Here is a 15,680-nt window from a genome sequence, read left to right on the forward strand (position 1 = left end):
TGTTTGTCATTAGTGGACAGTTATAGAAAAAAACAAGATAAATTCAGATTATGTTTTATTTGTTGAGCCTTAGATAAATAGGCATATGATATGTGTTGAGAATGCAGGAAGCGAGCTGCAAGCACATAGTATTAAACTAATCACATAAAGGTAGTATTGAGGAAAAAGACAATACACGCAAATATTCAGCACTTTAAATATACCAAAAGAACTGTAAGCACATTACGTATTTGTGCTTTTTTGTGTGCAAACCCGATATATTTCTGTATGTATTTGAAGAGCGATCATTCCCAGTCCAATTTACACTCAATTGTAATATTAAGTAGCCGAGTTACGATACTCTCTCTTATGTTAAATGACAATTGGAAATATCCGAGTAAACTGTACCGAAACTTTGCTGTAGAAGTTAAATACAATCCAAAACTTTAGGGACCTGTTGTTTTCAAAAGTTTGCTTAGCAAGAAAAATATGGTATACACATTAAATTATTTAGAATAATTAAAAATATGCATACTAATTGTTACTCGTGTGTTAAGTCATGTACATCTGAATAGGAAATTTATGATATTAGTCTCAATAGAGGATGGTAATGTCCTTGATTACATTTCTCAAAGTCTGTAGACAATTTTAAATTTTGTGAACAAGAAAGTACCCTTTCTGGAATAAATAGAGATTCCACAATACTAATTTTATTGTTATTTTCGAATGAGAAGGTCATGGTGGTAAATCACCATCGCAGATACAGAACCATTTAGATAAACATTACCTGTAGTCTAATTATTGGAGGCTTAATGTGACTTTGAACACAAAGATGATGTTTTACGTAAATACGGTTAAATCCGATCTATAGTATGGTCACCACATCAAAATGGTCCATACGTTAAATTATATTTACACTTCCATTAATGACCATGTTACTTTCACTTTAAACCAATAACATCTGCTCAGGAAAGCCCTATGGCTATATTTAGTTTACTTTACGAATGTCAACAGTATGATTTGAAGGCGAAATTAGTTCGTTCAGTTGTTTTTTTCTTTTGTTAAGTCTGTTTTATGTTATGCCTCTAAAATATTGGAGTTTTAATAAATTACAAAATATCAAACGCATTTGTGCATTTTTTTGCAAAATATTGTTTCCTATTAAAGTAAAAATATACAAACGTAATACTGCAATATATGAAGAGTTAGGCAGATAACCTTTATATGTAAATATATGTACGAATATTTTAAACAGTGGTATAACATATAAATAAAAAATACCATAGTACAAGCTCTTAGCATTTAAACATAAGATGATTTTATATAAAGGATGCAAAAATTGGGCTGACAATGTTCAATACTTACAAACAAATAAGGATTTTCAAACTTTGAATATAACTAATTTTCTAGCATTTGTATGTGAGTTTAAATGCACAATCATTGTTATGTTCAAGCAGGATTTTTTTCTTATATGAATCTTCATTCTTTTTTAATATAATGTAAAGGAATAATTAAAACTTCTAAGTTCTGTATTACCTTTTTTAAAATGAACTAGACATAAAGAATGATTTCTATGAAAGGTTGTAATGAAGCAATAAAGATAAACACAATTGATAATTAGCGGGTTAGTCCTTAAGCTTGTAACAATGGCCCCAGTTTTAATTGTTTACCGGCCCCATTACAACTTTAAAGTCGATTGCTATGTTTGTATTAATTTTTATGAATTATGTTTTGAATTTATTCAATATGTGATGATTGTTCTGCTATTAAGCAATAAGTAAAATGCATATACATACTAGATTCAAACAGAATTGATGCAGTATATAAACACGCAAGATGAAAAATATTTTTGTTTAATGGTTGAAACCTATTTTTATTCAGATATTTACGTTCATATTCATAGTTATTGTTATTTATTTAAAGCTGTTATATCCGATTTTTTAAGGCTGTAAGGGAGATAAGAATTCATAAAGTATTAGCGAGATTTAACCTTATAAGACCTAAATGCAATTATTCGACAGTTACAGCAAGCGATGTTCACAGATATTCTTCGAAAAATTATAAAAAAACAACGCCAAAAAAAGAAGAGCGGATAGGAGTTTATTGTTTTGATATATACATTCCCACCATGATATGAAGTACAATGTAATAATGCTTTCCTGATTTAGATTTAGATTTAATAGTTTATTTACATCTCATCAACACAATATTACACATCACAGAGTATTACTATATAATCATAAAACACGTGTGTTGCCGCTCAGCATTCTGAGCTATAAGAGATGGTAGTGTTGTACAAATTATGTCATCCACTATATAGCCCCAACATAGAGAGCTGTTTACTGCTTGACACAACTTGCACAAAATACATAATAAAATAAGTATAAAACAATGCCAATACCTATTTACACATATTGCTAAGAGTAATTATTCATTTTTTATTATTTTTATTTTCGTGAAGAACGATGACTTGTTACAATCCACCCATGGATATTGTATAAAACGTATACTAATTACCGAGTTTGATCAAATTGGCCATTGCCAAAAAAAAATAAAAAAAAATAATAAATAAATAAAGAAAATAGCAGGTTTAACCAAGCAAATGGTTTACTAGATCATGGCAAACAGATAAACACAGGATCCAAAACATCATTTACCTAGAACATACCAGGGTGATAAGCAACTATAATTATTGTGAACTGACATCTAGTAAAGTTACAACAAACCAAATATAGATGTTGACTATGCCACGTCATCCTTCTCCACTATATTACATCTTTAGGTCTTATTTACATAGGTCTAATGTATTATAGTAAAATCAAATGTTAAGCAGTGGCACTTAACCATGCCATAGCTGGCCGAACAAAAAAAAAAAGAAAAAAAAGAAAAGAAAAAAGTAATAAAAAAACAAAACAAAAAAAAACAACAATTAAGATCTTATTTACACATATAAAAATTTCTTCTTTGTAAAATCAAATAGCAGGTTTTGGCACAAATTCTTATAAGTGACACATTAGTGAATAAAGTTGACATTTTATCAACAGAATGCAAACCCTGAAACTCAGGCACCATAGAAATTGCCTTATCAATCAAATAAGATCTTATATCATCATATAATGAGCACTCTAACATGACATGTTTTTCATCTTCTAACACTTTACAAAAAGTGCATAAACGTTGATCTGTCGGTAAACCTTCATATCTACCGGTCTCAATTCTTATAGGAGCGACTCCACATCTAAATTTACAAAAAGATGAACGATGCTTTAAGGGCATTATCATGGTACAATATTGTTTAACATTATAATCTTTTTTGAATATACAATAAGTTCGGAGTTTGTTACCTCCTCTTTGTGAGGGCCCAGTTACAGAATTAACATTTAAAAACCAATCATTCTTATGCTTATTAAACATACTTTGCTCTAAATTTTATGCGAGCAACAACTTTGAAATTGGTATAACTATATTACAATAGCAATCTAAATTGTTATCTTTCAGTTGTTTACGAACCTTGAAATACCAGTTTTTAAGTCTATCAGGTTTACCTGCTGCCCAGAGTGTTAAGCCTAGATGTATTGGTACATGATATTCGTGCCCAAAAATTTGCAATAACTTTCCATTGCCGGACAATTGGGGGGATCCATCCCATCTCACCATACAAAGCTGCAATAGGCGTATACCTTCCAACCCCCAAGAAAAATCTCATGGCTCTGTTTTGAACAGCCTCAATGCAAGCAAAACTTTTGTCCCCCCAAAATAGCCGCACCATATGCTATAACCGGCCAAACTACTGAATCATACAACTTTGTAAATACATTGTAGGGAATACCCCCAATTTGCTTACACTTGGCAATTACTAAACCTAACGCACGACTAGCACTCTGAGCCACCATTTTTGCAGTTACAGAGAAATCCAAGTGTTCATTTAAAACTAAACCTAAGTACTTGTATCTGTCGGTATAGTTTAAAATGTGGTCACCACAAGTAAAAACAAAATCAGATTTAGCAAAAGATTGTGGACGACAATGAACTATATTGCTCTTGTCAATATAAATAGACATATCATTTTGTGAACACCAATCATTGAGAGCACTTAATAGAGTTTGTAAATTCTGCTCATTTTCTGCTACTAAAATTAAATCGTCCGCATATAAAAGTATACAGATCTTATCATTGCCTATATCAATACCAATATCCAATGACTTTAAATATATTGCTAAATCATTAATATACATGTTGAACAGGAGAGGTGATAAAATACAGCCCTGTCTTAAGCCTAAATGCACAGAGTACCAATCTGTTTTGTGCTTATTTATTCTAACACAAGATGAAACTGAGTGGTACAGTGAACGTAGTGCCACCAACATTTTGCCTGAGATACCATTGGATTGCAAGCGTTCCCAAAGTTTGGAACGGGTAATATAATCGTACGCTTTACTAAAATCAATAAAAGATATGAAAGTAGAAAGTTTTTGCTTCTTTCGTGTATCAACAATGTCAACTAAAGAGGAAATGTGTTCAATGGTGCTACGTTTTTTTCCTGAACCCATTCTGTTCATCAACTAGCAAATTTTCACGCTCTGCCCAGCTTGATAATGCGACAGTAAATTGTATATACCGCTGAAGCCAAAGCTATACCCCTATAAGCTAACGGGTCTCGTGCATCAGACGTAGACGATTTGGGAATTGGGTTTATAACACATTTACCCCAAATAGTTGGTTCTATTCCATTATCAAAACATAGACTATGAAGAAAAAATATTTCAGTATCATTTTTCAACACCTCTGCAGGAATCTCATCCACTCCAACCGCCTTCCCATGTTTGGCTTTATGGATAGCATTCCTCACCTCTAGGATAGAAATGCTACCGTTAAACCCAGAATCATAGGTGCACCGCTGACAGGGATCGCGGTTCAGTGCTTTTACACTTGAATGTATTATGAATATTGCTGGGCCAAGTGTGAGGTTGAGCGCTCTATAACCAGGTTTAAACCCCCAATGCTTTGCATTGACCGTTCCAAGGCGGTGACCCCAGCTTTATTCATATTTTGTGTTTATGTTGGTTTGTCTTGTGCTGTATTGTGCTGTTTTGTACTGTTTGGGCAATCGGTCACTTGCCTTAAATAAAGGACCAACTAATTGTTTTTAATGAAAATTCAATACTGCTCCAGCAGCTGGAGTTTCACTTCTTTATATTGAGCATCCTCCAGTACTTCATTGCGAAACAAGGAACTAAAATCCTTTTTCCATTTTTGCAATACATCAGACAATGACGTAGAAATATCACCATTTGGGAGCAATATCTCCTCGGGTATATTGTTACACTTAGTATGAGCAACTCCAATTTTACCTATAGAATGCCAAAATTTATTTTGGTCAACATTACACTCATTTAAAATTTCATTCTGCATATTATACCAGTGTAAACGCTTACAGCGTTGAACTTCCCTGTCAAACAATATACGTATATAAACAAATGTAGATTTGTACGTAACTTTATCATTTTTATTATTACATTTAAGCCATTTACGTTCTGCAAAACATAGCTCATTCCACATTTCAGACAGTTTACCATTCCACCATGGCTTACCCCTTCTATTTTTCCTAAACGAGCTACTAAAATTTACTCTTTTATGAGGAATATGTTCATACATCTCACTTTTTACCATATCACACCACTGTCTATAAATAGAGTCTATACTTTCTATATTTAAAGTATCCTGCTCTAGTCGTGCAACAAGATCATTTATACTTTCAAGAACCGATGGATCGGACAAAAAGTCATCTGGAATCTGCCTTAAATCAAACTTATCAAATCCATCGTCCTCCGATGCCAAATCATCCATAGCACGGCAGAGCACACATTATATGGTATTGACCAAGACAATATTGAATGATCTGGAATAGCAGTTTGGTTACCCATATTTAAATTAACACATCTATTTATAACATCAATAGTAAGAGAAACTTTAAAATCATTAAACTTGCATAATTGATCATGTGCAACTAAACAATAATCTACCACAGACGAGCCATGGACAGAAATTGATGTAGCATTATTTTCATGTGAACTTCTACCATTCAACATACACATATTTGCATTTGTCAAAAAATCTATTAATAATTCACCATATCTATTAACTTTAAAATCACAGACATTTCTTTGTGGAATATAATCAATACCAACAATAAAGTCATCCATATCACCACATCTGCTATTAAAATCACCACAGATATACATAATACCCTTGTTTAAGAATTCATATACATTTGCAATTAAATTATCATAGAAAAGTGAAACATAAAAAAACGAGATAAATTTTCTGGTGGTAAATAGCAAACACATGGAATGATACAAAAAATTTCCTGTTTATGACACAGTTTCAACCATAATAATCCTTCTGTTGAACTGTCTAGAATTGAAACATTAAAATCCTTCAGTAAAGTATCACTAATTAAAAAACCTATGCCTCCAGAGCCTGATCTGGCATTTCTATGAATATTACTACGGTTTTGGCCAAACCATTTAAAATTATTTACATTTCAAACATTTTCATACAATAAATGAGTTTCAGCAACAGCAAGGATATCAAAATCAAATAATTGTGCACATGTATCACGAAGAATAAAATTGTCAGAGTCAGGGTTTGCATTCCATCCTCGTACATTCCAGAAACCCGCTTTTATCTAGTAGTTGTGCCTTCTGTTTCCACCAAAGCCGCCACCTTGTCTGTTCCCACGACCCCTGTTGCTGAAATGATTAGAATTGCCACTGTTTCCTTGAAAACCTCTAGAGGTTGAGCTAGAGTCACTATTATCGCTATGCCTGAAAAAAGAATTGTTAGTCTTTCTATCATTCTCTCTAGTAGAACTAGATCTAGGGTCACTACTTGGAGAATGAATATGATTCCTATTTTCTTGATCACTATTGGGCCCTGAACGACCACTACGACTTTCCGTACTGTCTCGTCTATCCGAACTCCTGCACCCACTCGCACCTCCTAGATCATGGCCCAAATCCCGACTTGGACCATGGCCTGTACGATGATCACCTCTCGAACCACGGTTACCCCCTCCTTTTCCAGGATGTGAGCCATTATGGACGCCCCGAGTACTCTGAATCTGGATATTATTATTCTTTAAGGCTCTGAATATCGTCCTGAAATTTTCATTAATCTTTCTCTCCACTGCAGTCTGATCATGCCCAATAAACACATCCTCATACTGCCTATTGTCCTTCAGATCTGATTTATTTGTCAAAACCTGTTTCTTGTCATCCTGTGACCGCATTGTTGCAATTACAACACCAGGTTTATTGGAATTAGATCTATTTGGCTTCCTTTCCGCATTCAAGCAAGTTACATTTTTGATTTTCAAACCGTCTTTTATAAGCTTATCCACTTTACTTTTCGTGTTCTCATCTTCATTTTCAGGTAGGTCTCTGATACATATGTTAAGCGCAATATTGTTACGTTGTGACTGACTACTCGCAAACGATTTTAACTCTTCTATCTCTGGAATAATTTCAGCTTTTATTTCATCTTTCATAGCGTTTACCTTATTATCTACCGCCAATGTCAGTTTCTTCTCCATCTTGTCAGTAACACTGTTTATGCGCTTGTCCAGAATCTGCGCCACTTTGTTCGATATTCTAGTTTATAAGCCTGATTCAAACTTATCAAATCTTTCGTTCAATGCCATATATTGCATATTTATGTCTGCGTGCATGTTAGCTAGCAACACTTCAACAGTCTTTTCCTGTGGTTTACCTGCACTACCTTGACTGGTTTGAGCACCCGATTTCATAGTTTTAGACCTTGTTCTACGTGGCTTTTTTAGTTAAGTATCATCCTCATCAACTGACTCATCCATTTTCCTTTTCTGACTCTTACTCGACTTTGGAGACACTATGACAGAATAATCCAAATCTAACACTTGCTGCACAAATGAAGGGCCCAATACCTAGTCAACATACTCCTGAGCTTGATTTTCACAATTGTTAATAGAAATGTTCTCCCTCACGCCGGGTATGCGAATACTTCGTTTACGGATGGCACTTCACTAACAGAGAACAACAAACGCCACGCGCTAGAGGTAAGTTCCTCTGTTTTATTTAAAGTTATATCCTAAAGACTAGTTTTTAAGACAAGACACATGGTCGAGTTGATAAATGGTGTATCCTTTTGTATTGGGAATACACAATTTCACGGAAGAATGGTACAGTTTTGCCCAAAAAAATAGAAAATTCAATCGGAAAACAGCATAAACTGAATGAACAGTAAACATTTTAACAAAATAAAACTACTTAGAATTATTGCAAGAAATTGTTTGCTATTCCAGCATGTAGAGTAATCACTGTGCTTCAAATACTGAAATTTTGATAGCATTCAATGAAATATAAACAAAGATAGTGCATGTTGTAAAAGGTGGCATACATAAAGTTGCAGCCACTTTGTTTACCGATAAAGGGCACTTCAGATTACGGAGACTTTCAACAAAGCGGGCACTCTTATAACTGAGTTTTATCTTCTATCTTAAATGCATTTATTTATATTATGGCTATTCATACGAAACATTTTGAAAATATATTTTTCAAAAAACACATTACTATTAATTTATACTATGTATATTATAATTGCAATTTTCAAATAAGATAATATTTATTATTAAATAAATGTGTACGGATAATGCGGATCAACACAATCGTGTTTAATTTTACTTATAGCAGGGCTCTAGATAACGGTAGTGAAGGGGTCTTTATGAGGCAAATACACATTTGTCCTTCATAAATTCCTTTGTCGGTTGTGCTTATTTGAATCGCATCATCAAGACGATACTTATGCGTAGCAACACAATTAAAAAGAGAATGGTAAAACTCCCTTAATTTTGAGCCATGCTTATAGGGAGCACTTCCCTTTACGCAACGCTAACGTTTGCTCGAAGTGCGATTCACCTGACCCTAAATCACTGTATAGGTTGAGTTTTAAGAATCACGGTTAAAATTAAATCGTAAAAACAACTGATTATGGAAAAAAGGAATGCGTACATAAAATGTTTAAATGTCATATTATGGAGTCAGTACTTAGTATACCCCCACAAACGAAGTTTAGGGTGCTATATTGGATAGAACTTCATATGCAGCATGTGTTGTGTTTATATTAAAAACAAAGACGGATATGCATAATTTTTACACCACTGTCGTGTGATTATATCAACCCCGCCCATTCTTTTATTGCTATTTTCGTTTATTGGCATTGAGCCAAAAAGTTCCAATAGAATTTCGAACCTGCATCGCTGCTGATATTAATCTCTGAGAGGCAGTTTAAGCAGAGTGATTATTCATGACATGCTATCTAATATATAAGTAAATAGCCTTAGTACCTTCATTTGGACATAAAGATAAATGCTTTAGATCAACCGCTTAGAACGTAATTTAAAATATATGGTCATATAGATTTTACTCATTAGACATATCCAATTTGTTTAACATTTATCTTTCACATTTATACCAAATCATAATCATATTTCAAAGGGATAAGAACATGCTTCGGTAATTCGTTTTTTATTTGCGTACTTAGTACATACATTTTTATTTATTGCCTGCTTACTTTAACCGTATTCCACAGCGAATTCTGCATTTTTGATTCACAAAAAACGAGTGTGTTATATCTGGAAAAAAAGTGTCTAGATGTCGGGAAACGAAGTGCCATTGTTTTTTAGATGATCGGTAAACGAAGTGCAGATGAAAAATGTGCATGCGACTCTTAAAACATTTGAATTTTATCAAATACATTAGTAAACTAAAATGTAACATGTTGTAACATTACTGGATATATTGATCTTTTATTTCGAATTGTAAGCACGTTCTTGATTTATTTCCAAGTATGTTTATTTTGTTTAAATATGTACTGATCTTTCAATTCATGCTGATTATCGATGGACTTTTATCGTTTTTTTTTAAAAATAATTCACCGTTTTTCGAGAATTTCTTTCTTCGCAATACGAAGTGCTATACCATTAATCACCCAAACAATGTTCTGTGTCTAAAAACCAAATAAATAGAACATAAATACAAAAAAGCTGAAGAACTCACCTCTCGCGCGTGGCGTTTGTTGTTCTCTGTATGTGAAGTGCCATCCGTAAACGAAGTATTCGCATACCCGGCGTGTCCCTGGAAAGGCTGGTAGCCATAATAAACTCGAACGAGCCGATTGATGTACAAATATTGATAATATACACTCAAAGTTAAACCCGCGTGGCGTGTCAGGTAACTACTACACTTACTTTCTTAAACTTATTTTCAAAATATATTTTCCATGAACATAAATATTCAAAAATATTCACCTTAAAATAAATTCATATTATCTTTTTTCTATTTAACTTTTCAAAAATTAAAATTTTTAAAAACATTTAAAAAAAAATATTTTTCATAGTGTTGTCATCTTAAATTTTTTCTTAATCTGATATAAAAAAAAATTGATTAAATTTTCATTCTTAATTTAATTCTTCAATTGTTTTTTTTTCAAAACCAGTCTCTCATATTAAAAAAATGTGCATAACTTTTCAAATTCAAATTATGAAAAAAAACTTTTTTCTTAAATGTTTTCCATTATAAAAATCTAAAAGCACGAACTTTTTGTAAAATTCTTTTCACAACTTTTATTCATAAACTTCTGCTTCAAAATATTTTTCATCAAGACTTTTTCTATCAAATATTTTTTATAAAACTTTTCACTCTTAAATAATTTTTGTGTTAATGCTTTATAGATGTTTGGTTTTTGTTTTGCAAATCTTTTCTTTTTTCTTCTGTAAATACTTTTAACAACTTTTTTATAACAGATTTTTCAATAACATTTCTAAAAAAACTTTTCACACTGAAATAAAATTTCTTTAACATTGTGTTTCTAAACAACGTTTCACTCTTAAATAAATGTCTTTAACTTATTGAAAAAAAACAACAACATTCACCTTAAAATATTTTCTTGTCAACTTTTGTTTGAGTGTCTAAATTATTTTCTACAACTTAATTTTTTTAAACTACTGTTTCAAAAATATTTTTACTTCAAACTATTTCTTAGTCATAACATTATTTATTAAACTTCATTCTTAAAAAAAGTTCTTTAACTTATTTTCAAAATCTTTTTCCTAAAACATTGCTTTTCTAAAAAAAATAATTCACTCGTAAATAAATATAAAGAAGTGAAACTCCAGCTGCTGGAGCAGTATTGAATTTTCATTAAAAACAATTAGTTGGTCCTTTATTTAAGGCAAGTGACCGATTGCCCAAACAGTACAAAACAGCACAATACAGCACAATACAAACCAACATAAACACAAAATATGAATAAAGTTGGGGTCACCGCCTTGGAACGGTCAATGCAAAGCATTGGGGGTTTAAACCTGTTTATAGAGCGCTCAACCTCACACTTGGCCCAGCAATATTCATAATGCATTTAAGTGTAAATAAAATTTAACGTCATAGCATTGTAACTCAAATTAAACAATAATAAAAGGGAATTAAAACGCATTCAATTTAATTACTATTTAATTACTCAATTGCATTGAAGATACAAGAGTAATAGAGTTACAACTTTTTGACGAACGATCAAATAAAACTATTAACAATTGTCGACTACATTCCTTCTTTATAGAAAAAGATTTGAGAATATAGCGTCATGGAGTTAATATCTCAGATAATCATCGCGCAAATACAGGAAGAAGCAGCAATAATGGGTGTAAAAATTCCATATTACATAGCTTGGTTGTTTATGTGACTGCTAAAAAAAATATAATAATAATTAAATCAAACAAGAAACGCCTATCAGAGAGAGTTTCAAAAACATTCTTCTAGAACAAATACCTTAAAAATATTTCCTTTTAACTTTTTTTTTCTTTTTTACTTTTCAAATTCTTAAAATTATTTTCATATGTAAAATTATTTTCGTAAAATCATTTTGCTTTAATGAGTTATACTAATTTTTTAAAACATTTTATTCAAAACTTTTTGCTTAACATTTTTCATTCAGGTATTTTCAAATTCACTTTTATCTTGTACAAATCAAATCAAATCAATGTTCTAAAATTGTTTCATCTTTATTTGATATAAACTGTCAAAACCAGTTATAATTGTTTAGATATTAATTATGTGATAATTGTTTATCAAATAAAGATCTCATATTTGTTTGTTCAAGTCCAATCGTTGTGAACTAGTCATGTATTTTTCATCAAAATAGACTGTACGATAAGTTGTTTAGGATATTTATAATATGATAATTGCTGATCAAATATTGATCTCACACGTGTTTGTTATATTTCAAGTGCTATATACTTGCATACATTGTCATTGTCCTCAGTACTTAACAACAGATACATCTTCTGGTTTTTAGTTAAATACTATGTGCTCGCAACTAGTTCCATATTGTGTTTCTGTTTATGCATGCCTCAAACACTACAATTTTAGAACTGATTTCATCTTTTTTCTCTCTGACCTCACAACAAACAGAATCAATCGCATATGTTCGTATTCTCGTCTTGTAAATACATATGAAAAATAAATTTAAGTCTGAAATCATGAAAAATTACGTTATTATAATATAAACCATTCATTTTGTCAATCATGAAGATCGTTCTCACATAATGCAGGCTCGGGATACACTGAATAAACGTACAAGTTAAATTTCCTTAGAGGTTGGCTACTACAAAAACAAAACAAAACCAATTAACCGTGTGTGTTTTTTTACTTTTATCTCATATACTATGAAATTTATTATAGATCACAGTGATAATAATACATTTATACAATATATCGAAACATTACAATATATCTTTTTAATGCAATTACAATCACAACATGTTTTGTATCACATGCGTATTAGTTAACATGAAAGATCGAATATAAACCAGTGAGCGCAAACAAAACAAAGAAAACTCTCGGCAACAATAACTATCAATAGACACACAATTACATCGATAATCTATCGATATGTACATCACAGGCCTAAAGTCTCTTAAATCGTTGTGCGATTTTAACAGTTTGTGAAATTTTCAACTACCCTCATTAATGTTTTGTAATTTTTACATTTAAATTTTCAACCACCTTCATTCGTTTCGCTTTTTATCAAGTGTATTTGTATGAAAATAAGGGACTTTGTCAAAAACACACGTTTCATGCTTTAACAAATTAAGTTTGAGAGTTCGTTATTATCATAGTAATATCATATTTTTCACAATTAAATTTTAAAAATCGGCACATAAGTTACATAATGCCTTAATAAAGAACAGAACAGAGAAAACGTTTCACATTTTTAATCACTGGATAGCATATTGCATTCTAGGCATATAAATGGAGCAGTGTTAAGATTGCACGAGTGAACACAGGAAAGCATTATTACATTGTAATGCATATCATGGTGGGAATGTATATATCAAAACAATAAACTCCTATCCGCTCTTCTTTGTTTGGCGTTGTTTTTATAATTTTTCGAAGAATTGTCTGAGAACATCGCTTGCTGTAGCTGTCGAATAATTGCATTTAGGTCTTATAAGGTTAAATCTCGCTAATACTTTATGAATTCTTATCTCCCTTACAACCTTAAATTTAATCGGATATAACAGCTTTAAATTAATAACAATAACTATTAATATGAACGAAAATATCTGAATACGAATAGGTTTTAACCATTAAACAAAAATAATTTTCATCTTGCGTGTTTATATACTGCATCAATTCTGTTTTAATCTAGTATGTATATGCATTTTACGTATTGCTTAATAGCAGAACAATCATCACATATTGAATAAATTCAAAAGATTATTCATAAAAATTAATACAAACATAGCAATCGACTTTAAAGTTGTAATGGGACCGATAAACAATTAAAACTGGGGCCATTGTTACAAGTTTAAGGACTAACCAGCTAATTATCAATTGTGTTTATCTTTATTGCTTCATTACATCCTTTCATAGAAATCATTCTTTATGTCTAGTTCATTTTAAAAAAGGTAATACAGAACTTAGAAGTTGTAATTATTCCTTTACATTATATTAAAAAGAATGAATATTCATATAAGAAAAAACATCCTGCTTGAACATAACAATGATTGTGCATTTAAACTCACATACAAATGCTAGAACATTAGTTTTATTCAAAGTTTGAAAATCCTTATTTGTTTGTAAGTATTGAACGTTGTCATCCCAATCTCTGCATCCATTAAAAAATCATGTTTTGTTTAAATGCTAAGAGCTTGTACTATGGTATTTTTATTTATATGTTATACCACTTTTTAAAATATTCGTACATATATTTACATATAAAGGTTATCTGCCTAACTCAACATATATTGCAGTATTACGTTTGTATATTTTTACTTTAATAGGAAACAATATTTTGCCAAAAATAAACAAATGCGTTTGATATTTTGTAATTTATTAAAACTCTAATATTTTAGAGGCATAACATAAAACAGACTTAACAAAAGAATAAAACAACTGAACGAACTAATTTCGGCTTCAAATCATACTGTTGGCATTCGTAAAGTAAACTAAATATAGCCTTAGGGCTTTCCTGAGCAGATGTTATTGCTTTAAAGTGAAAGTAACATGGTCATTAATGGAAGTGTAAATATAATTTAACTTATAGACCATTTTGATGTTGTGACCATACTTTTGATCGGATTTTACCGTATTTACGTAAAACATCATCTTTGTGTTCAAAGTCACATTTAGCCTCCAATAATTAGACTACAGGTAATGTTTATCTAAATGGTTCTGTATCTGCGATGGTGATTTACCACCATGACCTTCTCATTCGAAAATAACAATAAAATTAGTATTGTGGAATCTCTATTTATTCCAGAAAGGGTACTTTCTTGTTCACAAAATTTAAAATTGTCTACAGACTGTGAGAAATGTAATCAAGGATAACTATTGACAAACATTGTAGAAAACTATACCAAATAAGTTCTCGCTTTTCAAATACATTCAGAATTATAACGGGTTTGCAAAAAAAGCGCCAAATAATGTAAAACTTTTGCGCGTCTGTGGTTCCATACCGCTCGCTTTCAAATACATTCAAAATTATATCGGGTTCGTAAAAAAAGCGCCAAATCGATAGCGCTCCGATATGGAATCGCTTCTAATAAGTCTCGCATAACTCGCAGGTGAATTCACGCTCATTACACCGACAACAATAAACACGGATTTATTAACATACCCCTAAGCGAATACATGCATTACAGGCACCAGGTGAAAACCACCTTACACCTGGACTATTGACTTGACCTCAACTTGACCCGCTCCTAACAAAATGGCCTCAACACTATCGAAGGCGCCTCCGCCTCAACCTCACCGCTCCTAAGGCTCCTAAGAAAATGGCGCTGAAATTCTTCATTCCTATCTTCTTCGGCGTCAAGATTGAACATTTCAGTTGTAAGATTTTAGTCAGGCTCTTAAGTTACGTTACATATGGTATTGTAAGCAAAATGAAGCTTTCACTTACGTGAATACTTCGGAAGTCAAATGGACGGCATAATTAAGGTAAAACCCATGTAAGAATATGTAGAATTAACCTATTTATACTCACTGCGTTTCCGTATTTCAACTACTGAAACATGTCCACTGATGTATTACAACATCTGGCTACTCAGTTGGCAACACATCTTGTTTAGTGATTGGTCATGAAATCTTATACACGGCCATTCT

The 15,680-nt window shown here is 31.8% G+C and overlaps 1 protein-coding gene across 1 annotated transcript in view; it reads right to left on the reverse strand.

Annotated features, from left to right (window-relative positions):
- LOC127856269 (uncharacterized) overlaps nucleotides 1-15,680 on the reverse strand; it is a 111,028-nt gene extending 95,348 nt beyond the window's left edge. The window contains exon 1 of the transcript XR_008037930.1: nucleotides 15,562-15,680. The gene's annotated coding sequence lies outside the window, so the exon portion shown is untranslated. The remainder of the gene's footprint in view (nucleotides 1-15,561) is intronic.

The sequence above is a fragment of the Dreissena polymorpha genome, chromosome 13 (genome assembly GCF_020536995.1).
Source record: "Dreissena polymorpha isolate Duluth1 chromosome 13, UMN_Dpol_1.0, whole genome shotgun sequence".
NCBI classification, from domain to species: Eukaryota; Metazoa; Mollusca; class Bivalvia; order Myida; family Dreissenidae; genus Dreissena; species Dreissena polymorpha.